This window comes from Sapajus apella, unplaced genomic scaffold, assembly GCF_009761245.1.
Source record: "Sapajus apella isolate SASKATOON/1434 unplaced genomic scaffold, GSC_monkey_1.0 scaffold83, whole genome shotgun sequence".
NCBI lineage: Eukaryota > Metazoa > Chordata > Mammalia > Primates > Cebidae > Sapajus > Sapajus apella.
Window position 1 is genome coordinate 7,882,098 of NW_022437023.1, and position 16,358 is coordinate 7,898,455.

The following is a 16,358-nucleotide window of genomic DNA, read 5'->3' on the forward strand; positions in this document are numbered from 1 at the left end:
CCCACCCCCAGCCTAGTGCTCTTTACATTAGAGCATTCGCAGAGGCAGTGGCAGAAACGTAGCAGGAGACCACCGAATACTTGTTAGATAAATGAATGAACGAATGCTATTGGAAGAGGAGAGTTACTCATATAATACTACATGTTTTTCTGCAGCTCCTTTTGACCTGCTCTACCCTTGTCCTACCCTCCACATGCCCCAGGCCCCCAGAGGAGGTCTTTGGCACTGTTAGTCTTGCCTGTGACCCTTCTACCACCCCTGGGGAGTCAGCACCCTTTCTCTCTCCTCACTCCTGTGTGAATAAAGGCCATTTTCATTGTTCCCCATGGAAAGATCTTTAGAGGTCCAAGGCCATTCTCTAAGAACAAAGCCTCCTCCTAGGCAGTGGTGGCCAGGACTCTTGTCTTGGTGGCTTGCTGTCTTCTGAGAGCCTGTGTTTTGACCAGAACAAAGTGATTCCGATTGGAACCCTGTAGCTTGTTGCTGGCTCTGCCTGTTTTTCCTACAGACATGTAGCTCCATTCTGGCCTTCTCTCCTCTCAAAGAAAGGGGAGTTGTCTTCAAGTCATGCCACCTCCCCAAAGCCCAGCCCCTTCCTTCTCCATGCCTTTCCTGGTACCTCACCCGGCACTTCCCAAACGCTCCCTGCCTCTGCGGTTCCTTGTTGAACTGTTCTTGTTTTAATTCCATCCCCTGCAATTGGAGCCTGAATAATGAGTTATTTCACAGGAAGATTGATCTGGGTATTAGGGCATCATTTAGTTTGCCATTACAACAGCCAATTTTGGTTACATGCTCAGCTGTGAAGGGGAAATGGGCCAGCCTGCTGGAGCTTTCTAAAGCATGGAGCTGGTGAGTGGGAGGATGGAGTGCTGGACTGAGGGGCAGAGGTGGCAGGTGGGTGGGAGGAGGGGGTCTGGCTCGCTTCAGCCAAAATGTCTTTATCTTAGAATATGATACTAGGAAAGAAATTGTAAGGATTGAAAAGGGACATAACTCTTTCTCAATGACACAGGAAGAGCAGAGTTTTCAGCTTGTAGATGTCAAGAGTGGAAAGCTCTCTCTTAAATAACTGAGTGAGTGAACCCCAAATTAAAGAGCATTCTAGACTTGCCAATATTTCAGGATTGACAGAATGATGGAGAATTCTTACTCCCCAGCCCCTCACCAGACCCAGCTGGAGAAATTTCAGCGCCTTCCCTATTTATTTCCCTCATAGCACTTCTCACACCCTGACACTTCCCTTCCCATTTACTTTATTTTAAATGAAATCTTGCCTCTCTCTTCCTCAACTAGAATGAAAACTACATGAAGGCAAGAACCACGTTTATGATGCTCATCTGTTTCCCCAGGGCCTGAGACAGTGCCTAGAACTTCATGGCACTCAATAGACATTTGTTGAATGAATTGAATGATCATCAGAGGGCACTGGTTTCACTGATTTGGGTATGGGGGATGAGGCATGACATGCGCATTGGTCTCTAACACCTCTGTGTGCACATACACAGTGGTCTCTAACACCTGCATGCGCACACACACACAGTGGTCTCTAACACCTGCATGCGCACACACACACACAGTGATCTCTAACACCTGCATGTGCACACACACACAGTGGTCTCTAACACTTGCACGTGCACACATTGGTCTCTAACCCCTCTGTGTGCACATACACAGTGATCTCTAACACCTGCATGCACACACACACGCAGTGGTCTCTAACATCTGCATGTGCACACAGTGATCTCTAACACTTGTACGTGCACACAGTGGTCTCTAACACCTGCACGTGCACACACACACAGTGGTCTCTAACACCTCCGCACATGGACAGTGGTCTCTAACACCTCTGTGCATGTACAGTTGATACCTCCACACATGCACAGTGGTCTCTAACACCTCTGTGCATGTACAGTTGACACCTCCACACATGCACAGTGGTCTCTAACACCTCTGCACATGGACAGTAGTCTCTAACACCTCTGTGCACATACAGTGGACACCTCCACACTTGCACAGTGGTCTCTAACTCCTCTGCACCCTTTTTGAGCATCTCAGGAAAGCAGTAGACCCTCTCCCCAGGAGAAGGTGTACCCATATCTGCAATGTGATATTTTGCAAATAAATAAGCTAAAGTTTTCTTTAGAACCTCAGTTGAGAGCTCCTGGTATAGAACTGCACAGGTAACACTGAATTTGGAGTCAGTGGACTTGAGGTCTTCCTTATGGAGAAGTCATTGAACATTTCTGAAGTTTTTCCTTGCCTGTTTCACATCTCATACAATGTTTGTGAAAATGCCTTATTATCTGCTAGCTGTAATTAATAGCATCATTGACCACTTCAAGCCTGTCTATGGCAAAATGAGTTTCCTAAAAAGAAACTAAGGAAGGCCATCCTATGGGGAGGCACAGCTTTGTAATCACTCTTGGCTCCAGCCACAGAGGGGCCACCCCCTGCCCTGTCAAAGGGCCTTCAGTATTCCAACTACCCACAAGCTTTAAGCCCGGCTGGTTAGAGAAATAAGTCAGACGACCTGGTAATGATCCGCCTGAAGCTTTGGGTAACAGTAGCAACAGAAGTTGAGCAGACTTTAGCTACATTACCAAAGCTATTAAAGTTAAAAACCACTAAACAACCACAGCTTGCTTCCAATCATCCACCCCACAGGCATTCAAAACAAAACCAACAAGAATGTGTTAGAGTAAAACGGACACTGAGTCTTATTAATGTCTTGAGTTTGCCTGGAGCTTTAAAAGCAAACCCCTGGCACTGAGGACAACAACCAGTAGGCACTGTTGAGCAGCATGGGGTCCACCCAGGAGCATCCTCACACCCCAAACACCCCACCCTAGACATCCCACCCCAGACACCTCTAGGTCCTAGGCTAATTTTAGGATCCATGGTCAGAGGGCATTTGTGAACACAGATGTGACATGGGAGATACCTCTGGCGTGGGAGGTCAATGAGTCAGAGTTGAAGATCACGGGGCAGGCAGAACAGCCAGAAGGATGGGGGCACCAACTGGGAGCTAAGTCATGGGACCAAGAGAGGCCCTACATATGTGAGCAAGGGCATTGACTGTGAGTCAGTCTTGGGGAAGAAGTAGCCAACAGCATCAGAATCTGCCAAAAGCCCTCATGCACTGGCAGGCTGTACAAACAGGGAGCTTCTGCAAACAGTGCAAAAGTATTAAATAGCTTCAGATCCTCTAACCAGGAGCTTTTTCCATACACAGAGAACAGTGCAGTCTTCAGGGATCTGGTGAGCAGACGGCTACAGGATTTGTACCCCAGGATTAAAGCCACAAACCAAAAGACCATCTGCCAGTACACATAGGAGGGAGGACGCAGGTCATTTTCATGTGCAGTGATGTAGGTAGGTTCATTTTCCCAGAAGACTCCAGGCCTTGACACCTCTGTGTGGCTCTTGATTCTCCCCGCTGCTGAGAGGATCAGAGAGGGTGGGCAAGGTAGGCAAGTTCCTGATTCCTTCCTGTAGCACAGCATAACAAGCTTCTCACTGGGAATCGCTGGGTGTCTGGCTGTGGTGGGTGTGGACCATGCATTATTAAGAGAGAGGCGAGGCTCCCTGCAGAAGGCTGAAGGTGGCCATTGCACTGCGCAGCATCGCTCAGCCTTTCCAGTTTACTGTCCATTTGGACATCCATTATTTATGGTAGCCGAGTGGCTGTGAACAAGCTGAGGCTCAATTAAGGTAATGTCCCCCACACAGAAGCCATGGTTAATGCTGAGAAGTTATTCCAACTCCCACCTTACCATCGCACAGCTGGAGACACAAAGAGACCAAGAAGTGGAATTAGAGAAACCCAGAGATGAAGGCAGAGAACAGAGAAATGAAAAGAGAGGAAGGCAGACACCACCCCCACCCCAACCACCGCACAGAGCCAGAGGCTTTTCCCACAGGCCACCTTAGCACTCTCCTGGCTCTGCTGGAGTCCCCGGAGCCCTGTATCAGAGGAGAAGAGCCCTGTGTTCTGGCTCCTGGAGGCCTGAAATTGATTCTCCACTGACAGTCTCCACTGTCCCCCTCTCCTTCTTCCCTCTTAGTGTCCATCCTGTGCTGTGCCCCAGGACATGGGAGAGACTGGATAAATCCACTATGGATGGTGCCTACAAGGGGAAGCAGGTCCCAAAGACAAGCTGCTAGCAGATCTAGTCCATGGAGCTGGAGGACAGGAGAGGTTGGTAAGAAGTGAGGCCAGGCAGGGACTCTGGGAAAGGCATGGCTGGGGAGGGCTGCAGGTGAGGTTTTGGTGTGGAAGTAGAGAGGAGAGCAGGTGGCAGAGAAGTGGCTGAGGAAGGGGAAAGACACAGGCAGAGAGGGAAGAAAGTGGGGGAAGAAGGGTCCAGGATGCTGACATGGGATAAATGCAGGGAAGGTGGGAGAAAGGGAGGTGAAGGAAGAGAGACAGAGGAGAGGAATGGTGCAGATCGGGTGGCCTGGGTGGAGAGGGGCAATGTTTCAGAGCTGGCAGAGCCTGCGAAGACAGGTGTGATGGTTAGGTGAGGAGCCCTGGAGGACACTGACTGACAATGGCTGCCTGAGCGTCACGGAGACTGGCAACTGAGTTTCCTGAGTCTCCTGAACCCTGAATCCCAGATTCCTGGGTTGAGGGAATTCCTGGCTGGCTCCCTGCTCAGGAGGCTGGCCAGGTGCAGGGGAACCTGGGAGGGCTGCTCTGCAGGAAGCAGGAGTGGCTGTGTCAGCTACAGAGTCCACACCTGACTCAGGACAGGAAGAGCAGGCAGTGGACCTGACTGTCTTCTGTCCCTCTTGGGACATCACATGGGCTGCATCTCCATCATGCTCACTTCTCCTTCCTTTTTTTTTTTTTTTTTTCCTTTGGCAGAATTTTACTCTTGTTCCCCAGGCTGAAGCGCCATGGCGTGATCTTGGCTCACTGCAACCTCCGCCTCCTGGGCTCAAGCGATTCTCCTGCCTCAGCCTCCCTAGTAGCTAGGATTACAGGCGCATGCCACCATGCCCAGCTAATTTTTTTCTTTTTTAGCAGAGACCAGGTTTCACTGTGTTGGTCAGGCTGGTCTCAGACTCCTGACCTCAGGGGAACTACCCACCTCACCCTCCCAAAGTGCTGGGATTACAAGCCTGAGCCACCGCACCCGGCCACTTCTCCTCCCCTTTCATTTCCCTACTGGAACCCTGCAGGTGGCCTGGGGCAGAGTTCTGCTGAGTTCTCTCTTGTTGATGGTAAGTCATGCCCATCCACCTCCTCCTGCTCAGCCCACTGTTCCTTCTAGTTGGGATACAGTTTCATAGTTGTTATGATCATTTTCATCATCATTATTACCACTACCTTTTAGAAGCTTATAAGCTCCCTGAGGGCAGGAGTCATATCTCATTCAACTCTGTGCGTGTACATGTGTACAAACCACATTACCTCACAAACACCCCTTAGCTATTGACAGAGACCCCATGCTTACTCCAGGGATGCTGTACCAGTTAGGATGTTTGCAAATCTACTCTGGCTAGCTTAAGCAGAAAATGAAGATATTAAATCCTTGCGGGAGACAGACTCAGACTTTGGGAGCAGCTATCCAGTCAGGAATAACCCCCAAACCAACCCCAGCCTCTTCTACAGACCTCAGGGCTGCCGTGGTCTGATACATGCCTCACAGCTCCCACTGCTGATACGGGGTTCTGGATCCTGGAGCCTCCATCTCTGCTGCCTCCAAAGCCAGACGCCTCTGCCCCTGCCTTTACCAGGAAATAGACACCCCTGCTCGGCTGTCCCAGGCCAAAGCCTGTTTCGGTGGGTGGGTCTCATTGGCAGAGTTGATGTCCATGCCTTTGTCCCAGCTACAAGAGACACTGGGAAGGATGAGTCTCTGGTTTCTCACTCCAAGAGGCAGGACTTGGAGTGGAAAATTCTCCAACAGGGGAGTAGTGTTCAAGAGATGTGGGTGGCCAGAAAGCTTACTGGATGTTCCCTAGGGTGGTGAGGGGCACCTGCCGGTAGGACTCCACTAATGGTGACAGATGTGGAAATGTCTGCATCATTGGCAGCTGCTGTGGAGGGCATGTTGTCTCCCTGGGGGGTGCTGGGGGGTCCTGTACCCAGGCAGGGTAAGGGTAGGCATTGAGGATTAGGTGGCTGAATTCAGGCACAGCAGAGCCCTGTTGGGAAGCAGGTGAGATAGACCCTTGGTATTTTCTCATCTGCCACCCATCTTCTGCCAGGGAGTGTTGCAGAACTGCTGGAGAAGGGCCAACGGAGTGGGGGTTGGGTACGGCAGGAATGCCCCTTCCCAGGTGTGTCTGCTGATTACAAAGGGAGGCAAAGTGAGGAAATGAAATCGGATGTGAAAATGTGAGGCAGGGCAGCCTGGCTGTGCAGATGTTCCAACCGAACAGCTCACTGAGGGTATTTCCATTCACCCAGCTGCCTGTGTTCCCATCCCGCCAAGACCATAAAGACAAGAATGCTCCCCAATGGATTTCTAGAGGTGAAAAATACTCGTGCTGAAATTTCAAGCACCTGATAGGGAATGGGGGTTTGAGGGTAAGGAGATCCCCTTGCCCCAACCCTGGCTGGGCTGTCATTCATTCATTCCACCCCGGCATCACAGAAGTGGGGTCTATCTCCCCCGCACCATTGTCCATAGCCCCCCACTCCAGACCCTTCCCCATACATGCCCAGGCGACCTCCTGGTGAGAATTACACCCGAGTTTCATTTATCTTTGTGGCTTTTGGCTAAAGGGATCCACGCGCAGAAGCAGGTTCATGGGCCTAATCGGGCCTGATACATCTCTAACCAGACAGGGAGTGTGTCTGGATTTGTCGCCCGACAGGTACAGATGTCAAAGGCTCTCATCCATGAGACGGAATCACTCTTGGGGATTGAGAGGCTTAGGCGGTGTCAGTCAGAGATGGGCCACATATCTCAAACTGGGACGGAGGCTACTGGCAAAGCCCTCTTCAACCCACTGGAGGTCAGCAGGCCCAGCACTTCATAAACCAAGTTATGAGAGCAGAGCTGAGAATTTCTAAGGTGCCACCTTTTTAAAGCCTTTCACTTCACCTCCTATCAGTATCGGCTAGTGAGTCCTTCCAGGGAAGCACAGGTGAAGGGATGAACAAAGTGTCAGAAACAGAGCACCTGGGTTGAAACCCAGCTCCACTCTCTACTAGCTGAGGGGCCTTGGGCAAGTTGTTTACCTGCTCCTGGTCTCAGGTAACACATGTCGCAGGTGGACTGGCTGTCAGCAGTGAGTGGGATTCTCTAGGTAGCGGCTCCTTCTCTAATGCTCCTGCAGCACTTAGTTCCTCCCTGTTAGGTAGAAACTGTCTAGCACTGGACATATTACTTAACGTGAGACCCATTTAACGCCTGTCTACAATGGGGATGGTGACAGTGCCTCCTGGGTGGGGCTGTCAAAGAGTTAATACATATAGAGCATTCTGACAGCCTGGTGCATGGTGAGCCCTCAGGAAATGGTGGCAGTGGTTTTTGGTGGTGGTGGTGGGTGAGGGTACTCCAGCATCCCCGTCCTTGGGCAGAAAGTTTCCTGCTTGCTAGCCTTGTTTCTCCTGCCAGCAAGGGAACGGGTTAGGGGCAGGGTCTCTATCCAACCTGCATCCTGGCAAGGAGCCGACATTCCATAAATCTACGTTTGATAAATTAGCGAGAGAGATGATACTGTGCAAAGATAACACGCCACTGCGATGCTGCATAGTGACTCTGGGTATCTACAAGACCCCTGTGGCCTCTCATCCACTGTGAGGACTTGGGCAAATGACTGCGCCTCTCTGAGCCTCAGTTTTCCCATCTGTGATGTGAAGATATATGATATTGAGATATAGTAGAAATATATATATTTTGGTCTTATCCCTAGTTTCTTGGCATGCAGCTCCTAAATCCCATAGGATCTCCAGAAGTGATAATTCTTTTGTATGCTAATGAAATGACTGGTGTCTGGGGGCTCCTGGATAGCCTGGAGACTGGGGGACTGGTTGCCAGGGGAACCAACCACATGATCAGAGGGTTGACAATTTCAGCCTCACCTCTCAGGAGGGGAGAGGGCTGGAGATTGATTCCATCACCAATGGCCAATGATGTGATCAATCTTGCCCACATAATGAAGGAAAACACCCAACAAAGATGGGGTTTGGAGAGTTTCCAGGTTGGAGAACACATCCAGGTGCTGGGAGCATGTGTGACCCACCCCACCCACATACCTTGCCCAGTGTACCTCTTCCTTCTGGCTGTTCCTGAGTTGTGTCCTTTTATAATAAACTGGTGGTGAAGTCAGTAAGCTGCTTTCCTGAGTTCTGTGAGCTGTTCTAGCAAATAATTGAACATGAGGAGAGGATCTTAGGAACCTCCGATTTATAGCCAGTTGGTCAGAAGCACAGATGGCAGCCTGGACTTGTGATTGGAGTCTGGAGTGGGGGCAGTCTTGTGGGACAGAGTCTTTTAAGCTGTGAAGTCTGCACTAACTCTAGGAAGTGAGCGTCAGAATGGAGTTGTTAAATTGCAGGGCACCAAATCATTGCTCACTGAAAATTAGAGAATTATTTGGTGTGGGGAAAAACACTCTACACATTTGGTGGCCAAAAGTGCTGGTGCAGTCGGTATAGAGAAAGAGTTTGTTTTCCTTATTCAGGATAATAGGCCCACCTAGGAGAATGGATTTAGATGATGTCTCTGAAGCATCCAGTACAATTCTGGGCCTTTGGTGGATGCTTAAAGAATGGTGGCTGGCGGCCAGGCGCGGTGGCTCACGCCTATAATCCCAGCACTTTGGGAGGCTGAGGCGGGCGGATCACGAGGTTAAGAGATCAAGATCATCCTGGCCAACATGGTGAAACCCTGTCTCTACTAAAAATACAAAAATTAGCTTGGCATGGTGGCGTGAGCCTGTAGTCCCAGCTACTCGGGAGGCTGAGGCAGGAGAATTGCTTGAACCCAGGAGACGGAGGTTGCAGTGAGCTGAGACATGCCACTGCACTCCAGCCTGGCACCTGGTGACGGAATGAGACTCTGCCTCAAAAAAAAAAAAGAAAAAAAGAATGGTGGCTGGCAGTTGTCCCATGGAAGCCAGGCTGGAAAACTGGTGACATTGGCCAAGAATCTCCTTGCCTAGGTCCCACTTCCGCTTCCTGCTGCCCTTCTGTGGTCCAAAATGAACACACCTGCCCCCAATCCCTGAGAACCTCAGCCAACTGGAGTCCTGTGAGGGTGGCTATCAATCAATTAGTTCCCACGAGGTGTGATTTGTAGGCTCTACCTTTTCCAGGGCCACTTGCACATATAAGAAAGAATTTTGGAGGCGGCACGATTTACAAGTTAGCAAGCTAGAACCATAGGGAATGATGAGGACTGGAAAGAATTCAAGAGCAGTGTATTCAAAATTGTTAAACAGTACATTGGCAAAGCAAAACATTTGGTTATGGGTCCCCAGTTTGCCACCTTCAAGACAAAGGTGGGCTGGAAAGGTGAAATTCTAAGCTGAGGGTTAATCAGGACCAGAATAGCCACACTTCCGCTTCGGATCATTCCAGGGCGGCTCTGAGTCTCTAAAACCTGTGAGAACGGCCACAGTTGGGAGCCTTTCCTCTCCTCCTTGCTTCAGTGAAGTCCAAGAGCCAGGGACGGTGCCCCTCACACTGCCAGGAAGGCCTGACACTACCCTCTCCATGGTGCAAACTGTGGCCAATCCACTCCTTATTTAGAAAGAGCTGGGACTTAAATGTAGTGGATGATATGGGAGCAGCATGACAATTACCAGCTTAAACTGAAATAAAGGAAAGGAGGATTAAAACACACCCAGCACCCATCAAGCCAGGCCAGAAGAGGAGAGCAAAGCCCTGTTTCTACATTAACCCCTCATCTGCCAGGCGCAGGTCAGAAGGGTGCCTAGGGAAGAAGCTGGGAAGCAGAGGGTGGGTGGAGAGAGGCTGAAGGAAGGTCGGAGGTGGTGCTGATTTGGCCTCCCAGACTGTCAAGGACGACACCCCGCTCCTTTTGACAGTACACCCAGTGGTAGGACCTGTGGCTCAAACTAGGCAGACCGAGTTCAAATCTCAACTCCATTAACCAGCGCTGTAATGGTTGGCAACTTCCTCAACCTCTGAGTTTCAGTTTCCTCATCTAGACCAGTGGGATGTACCAAGACCAGCTTGGCCATAAAGACCCCTACCCAGGCAGCACTGAAGGCATTGAGAAGCAGACACCTAGATAGAACAGCAAAGTGGGACCATCCGGGAGCCAACAGCCTTCCGAACTGAGAGCCTCAGGGGCTCGAGCAGACGCTGACCCACGTATTTACTCTCTGTGAACAGGTGATCGTTATTAACAAACAGGTGTTCTGTGTTTTCACATAGACCCAAGATAAACCAGGTAAGCAGCTGGTGCCTGCTTACCACTGATCACAGACAAACTAGAAAGCATTCTCCACGAGGGAGCCACGGGGACAGATTCACATATCCCATGCTTAAAGAATTGTTTTAACCAGCGTATGATATACATATACTGTTTTGCTACTTTAGAATGCCCCAAGCAGTTTTCCACTTGAGGGTGGGGGCAGCCAGGTTTTCCTTTCCATCATTCTCAGCAAACGATATAATTTATCATACATGCTAGGACTTGTCCCAATAGGGATGATGATTATTCCTCTTAGGATTAAACGGGGTGGTACCTGCATGTCACTGGGCAGACAGCAATACTCAGCAAACGATGTCTCTGCCGATCAAATGCAGTCAGGAGCTAAGAGCCAGGTATAGCACAGATCACGCCTAATTCCATTACTCCTAGTCATTCAGCTGCAGACAGTCTCTTTAATCTTTCTGTAGGGGGAATGTGTGGTGCTCAGATGTAAATCCGGCAGGAACTTGGCACCTTTGCAGCGGCCTCAGCCTCTCCTTTCTCTTGGGTGCAGGGCTCAGCTGGGCAGGTGGGCCAGGACCAAGGCCTGGGCCCCTGGCAGCCCCTCTGGGTTGCTGCAGCATTTCCTCTTGAAAGGGTGAACTGCTCTGGGGGCCGGGAGATGCACCCCACAGGGCCGAGGCAGCCTGGGCACTTTCCCCAGGAAATTCTTGACACTTTGCACTTTTCCAGCCTGCCTCCTTGAAGGGGGCTGCTCATCTGTCCTCCCCTGGATGTACTAGAATTGGCCCCATAGGCTGACCCAGCTGGACCCCACGCTCTGGGTGAGCTGTGGCTGGATTTGTTTACCCATCTCCTTTAGCTCTCCACGGGAGAGCAGCCCTTGGTTTCTGAACAAGGGCAGTTCTAGGCCACCTTTGAAAGGACCTGCTGGGATTTCTGCAATGCTCCCCTCCAGCATCCACGGCAGGTCACTGAAGCCCAGCTGATGATCTGTCCCTGCCTACCCCGAGAGCCTCTGACCCTGAAGCTTGTGTTTTTTCTCAACCACATCACATCCTCATCACAGGCACCAGGGTCAGTGTCTTCCTTGGTCTCTGAATCAGGCCCAGGCTCACCCCTCCTTTGTTCAGCTCAGCATTCACCTAGCCCAGCCGTGTCCCATATATCAATCAGCATTCTGCATAGAAAGTAGAAACACCCAAAGTATCCAGCAGAAAGAGATTTAATAAGGGAAATAGTGACTTACAGAGTAATCAGAGGGCCCAGGCAAATGAAGGTCAGGACCACTGCTCCGCTTTGGCTTAAGGTCACATCCCCACAGCTGTGAGCCTGAGACCAGGAGACAGCAGCTGCCCCTGTAAGGCCCACTAATGCAACTCCAGCTGACCCACATTCAGGAAGCTGGTGGCAAGACCATGGATATACCAGTTGCTGCAAATCCTCACGTTGGCAGGAGACTGCGGACCATCCAACACACTGCAGAAGAGCACCTCTGCCTCTCTGCCACTGTCCAGAGCTCATGGAAGTACCTCTTGATGGCAAAACTGAAACTGCAGCCAAATCCAAGCAGCAAGAAACTCTGGCAAATGTCATTTTTGCCCTGCTAGCCCCTGTGATACAGAGGGAACATAAAGGGTGTGAAACGATGCTAAGTGCTGGCAGACAGCATGGAGCACAGCCCAGAACTCACTGGGAACCCCAGCTAGCCGCAGTCCCGGTTTGCTGTAGCCCCACCCAAGCCTGTGGCTAGTGCTGACTCCTGCCTCTGTCGCATCGCCCCACTCGGCCTCTGACCTTTCGTAGGGGTGGAGGACTGGCCTCATCCATTCCCCAGCCCACACCCAGCTCCTTCAGCTGAGGCCCTCCTAACCCTGGCACAACTCCAGGGCCTTCCTGGGGCTTTTTTGGGATGGAACCAATCCAAAGGCTGGCTCTGCCAGAGGCTGGCTTGGGACTTAGGATGCCTGTGCTGCAGCTACAAACACAGAATGTGCCGTCTCTGAGCCACATCCCCAGAGCACATTCACCTGGGGGTCTCGTCCAGCTGTGAGGTTCTGAGACACACACACACAGTCCTCAGGGAGCTGGGTGCAGCTTTGCTGAATCCACCCAGAGTCACTATCCAACTCTACTCTGGAAACATGGACAGAGATAGGTACTAAGGGAGGAGGGGTGGCTGAAGCAGAAGGTAGGACAGGTCAGGGACTGCCCCCCCTGCCCAGCGCATCCCCCACCACTGACTTGTGGCTTGAGTGGGCTGGGAAAACCCGCTGAGGGCAGCTTTGGGGAGGACAGAAGAGGCTGGGGCGAGAGACGTGGTAAGGGCAGAAGTGAAGCACTTGGGCCACATGAGAGAAAAAGCCACTGTCTGTGCTGAGCTGGACCTTTGGGCTCAGACCCCAGCCTCCCTGCTCTCCCTTCCTTAGTGCCCCTCAACTAGACCTTTCCCAAAGCAAAGCTAGAGCCATGCCAATGACCTTGAGTTGCACATCCAGTTTAATCCGTATCAGCATCAGAGTGAAGGCCTTGCTGTCAGTCCAGGATATTTATAACCTGCTTGCCACGTCCCACTACCTGGCGGTCACCAGGAAACTAGGCCACAGGAGCCACAGAGGAGGCAAACCGTCCCCCGCCCCAGCCCCAGCCTCAGACGGCTCCTCTGTGGCTGTTCGCGCCTGCCTCAGCTGTCTGCATCCTCCCCATGTCTCTGCTTCCTGCTGGCAATCAAAACCCACCAGAGTTCCCAATGCCTGGGGCATGTCCACAGGCCTGAGTGCCATGTCCATGCCTTCACTTACCCCTGTCTTCCCTGCCCACTCCCCATGGTGGTGTGGTGTGGTCATGAAGGCTCCACCTGCCCGGGGTCAGGTGTCGGCTCCACTGCTCTCTGTGTAGACCTGGATAATCTTGTGTGACCTTTCTGTGTCTCAGTTTTCTCATCTGTAAAATGGAATTGATAAAGACTCCATGAATAAAAGGCTCAGAATGGTGCCTGACACATAATAAGGACTCAGTGTGTGCTAGCTTTTCTAGAAAAGTCTATCAGATAGCAGCAGAAGCACCAAGGCCAGGCTGTTCAGGTTCAAATCCTGGTTTGGCCACTCACTGGCCATGCGATCTTGTGCCCGTGAGTTATCCACTCTGGGTCTTAGTTTCTTCCCACGCTATGGTTTGGATGTTTGTCCCCTCTGTATCTCATGTTGAAATGTGATTCCATGTTGGAGGTGGGGCCTGTTGGGAGGTGTTTTGGTCATGGATCTCTCATGATTGGCTTGGTGCCCTTCTTGTGGTAATGAGTGAGTTCTCCCTCTGAGTGCACGCGAGATTTGGTTGTTTACAAGTGTGTGGGACCTCCCCCTTCTCTCTCTCGCTCCCTCTCTTACCTGTTCCTGCTTCATCTTCCATCATGAGTAAAAGCTCCCTGAGGCCTCACCAGCAGCAGATATTGGGCTGTGCTTCCTGTGTAGCCTGCAGAGGTGTGAGCTGATTAAACCTGTATTTAAAAATAAATTGCTCAGCCTCGGTGTTCCTTTACAGCAACACAAAAACCATGTAAAGTCAGAAATGATAATATCTACCTCATAGAATTGTGAGGATTAAATAAGCTAATGTGGAAAGCTCTGAGAATGGTACCTGGCACACAGTAGGTGGTCAATTAGAACTAGCCTAGCTCTGATAATGATCATAATTACCATGATGATCATTGTTTATTCTGGAATGATTTCCTCCCAGCCAGGCTGCCCTCTCCTCTTCCTGCCTCCACCCTTTAGCTGACACAAATGTTCTCCTTACACACACTCTCTCTTTTCTTCTTCCTTCCCAATTCAAATGTTGCATTTCTTTCAAGCCTCATCTCCTCCATGCAGCCTTCCTTGACCATTTTGGTGAACTTTGCACCATCCCCCTTCCCCAGACCACCTTAGACCTGATCCCCACATGATTCCAGGCCCTAAAAGCGGAGGCTCTGCCAAGCCCACTTCTCCTTCCTGTCTCATGCTGGACCCTCAGCGTTGAGGTCAAAGACGTCCTAGATCAGATGTTTCCTTGCTGAGTGTCCAGGCCCCTGATTCCTGGGATGAGGGTGCAGTGTGACCTGGCCCCCAACAGACAGGTGTGTGTGGGCACACACACACACACACACACACACACACACACACACAATGTTTGCACCATGTAGAGTAAAACTTAGTTGTTTTCCCAGAGATAATCCCACATTCTGGCTACTGACAACCAAAATGCCTTTTCTTTCCCAAGCCCAGTCATTTTCTGGATTTTCCCAGCTGGAGGGAGGACCAGGCCAGTATGCTGTGTCCTAGGAGTGGACCCGAAACCTCTCCCCACCAGAAAAGAGCAGGCAGGAAAATGTCTTCCTTGGACACCCAGGCACAACAAGCCCAGGGACACAGGACTGAACATGGGGGAGGGCAGGGGTGGGTGGGGGCGAGGATCTGGCTAAAACACCACAGTCCTTTCCTTGAGGAAGAAAGCAGCACCTGAATGTCACTGTGCTCTCTGTGTTGAAGGTCTAACAGACGGCAGGTCAGCCCAGCGGGTCAGCGGTCCTGACCCAGTGCTGTGGCTTTGTCCAGCACTCTTAGCCTCCTCTAGTCAGGGGCTTGCTCACATTGCCCCCCTCCTCTGTCCTCCCTACTGGCCGTCACTGAAGAGAGCTCTCCTCCAGCCTGCTCCGTCACCTCCCCAGCGATCCCCTCTCTTCTGGGGAGTAGCCTGGCTGGGATCAACGTTGCTCAGCCCACAGGGGAAGCCCTTTGGTGGGAAGCCCCCCTTTTTCCTGCGTGCTGGGGCAGGAAGCAGGGACAGGAGAAACGTTTGCAGGGTTAGAGAGGGGTGCTTCCTCTGCAGTCATTGTCCCCCCTGGGGGCTGAGGGCTGATTCCAAAATGGATGAGGATGGGAAGACGCCCCTCCTGCAGTGCTTGGCCCTCAGGCCTTACCCTCACCCCTCTCCCCTGCTCTAGTCTAAGAGCACCTGCAAAGGAGCCTCACTCTAGCTCTCATGACCCACAGCTGAAAATTAACCCCCTCCACATTCTAAGTTATCCCAGAGAATAATGCCATCTCAAAGGGACATTTGTCTAATGGAGGGAGCCGAGGCCAGGGGAGAGGGGTGTGTGGGAGAGAAGCCTTGAAAAATCCAGCCAAGCATCTGTGGTTTGTGCTCCGTGTAAAGTGAAATCTGGGCACTTCTTCCACTGAACAGCATGGGAGTAACTGTAGTGATACTAGCTAGCATTTATACAGCACGCTACAGTTACAAGATGCTTGCCTCACCCTCTCTGTTTGCTACCCTTCTGCACTGCAATAGATTGCTGGAAGGCAGTTTAACCTCCTTTGACGTGGGAGGAACAGAGCCTCAGAACAGCTAGGAAGTGGGGATCAGAGGCTGGTGCCCCACCCAGGTGTCCTTTACCAGCTGGGCACTCGCTCCAAGCTGCTGTGGTGTTGGCTGCTAACAGCTCATCACTGTGCCCTTCTCCTCCACATTGGCTTAGCCAGCGGGAGTCACTTCCCTGGGAGATGCTTTGGAGGATGAGCCCTCTACCACAGCCCCACCCCTGGGAGTAGCCTTTAGCTAAGGCCTGACTGCTGTTTGGACAGAAAAGCCGCCCTCTTGTTTCAGGTAGAACAAGCTCCATGTGCCGTACACGCCCCGAAGCCCCTGTGGGTTTGGGCCCAGCTAGACCTCCCCTGAAGTGGCATCTCTGCCTGGACCCTTCTGCCGCTCCATCCTTCCCATGCTCCCTCCCAGCTTCTCTGGCAAGCACTCACTCAACAAACCACATGCTGGAATCACCTCTCAGACCCTGCTTCTAGGGAACCAGACAGAGGGTGAGTACGCGGGGCTTCAGATCCTGAATCTGAATCCGGACGTTCTTGAGACAGTCTGGCCAGGCATGCTGAGGGTGTCTGTTGTGGTGAGAACCTTGCCTCCTTCCAGGACCTCAGCTCTCTCCCTCTCCTCCTCCCA

At 51.5% G+C, this 16,358-nt stretch overlaps 1 long non-coding RNA gene across 2 annotated transcripts in view; it reads right to left on the bottom strand.

Moving 5' to 3' along the window:
• Nucleotides 1-11,576: 11,576 nt before the first annotated feature.
• LOC116533735 overlaps nt 11,577-16,358 on the bottom strand; it is a 40,700-nt gene continuing 35,918 nt past the window's right edge. For both annotated transcript variants that reach the window (XR_004261416.1, XR_004261415.1), the window contains 2 exons: nt 13,169-13,310; nt 11,577-11,980 (listed from right to left, as the gene is read on the bottom strand). This is a non-coding gene — a long non-coding RNA (uncharacterized LOC116533735). The remainder of the gene's footprint in view (nt 11,981-13,168; nt 13,311-16,358) is intronic.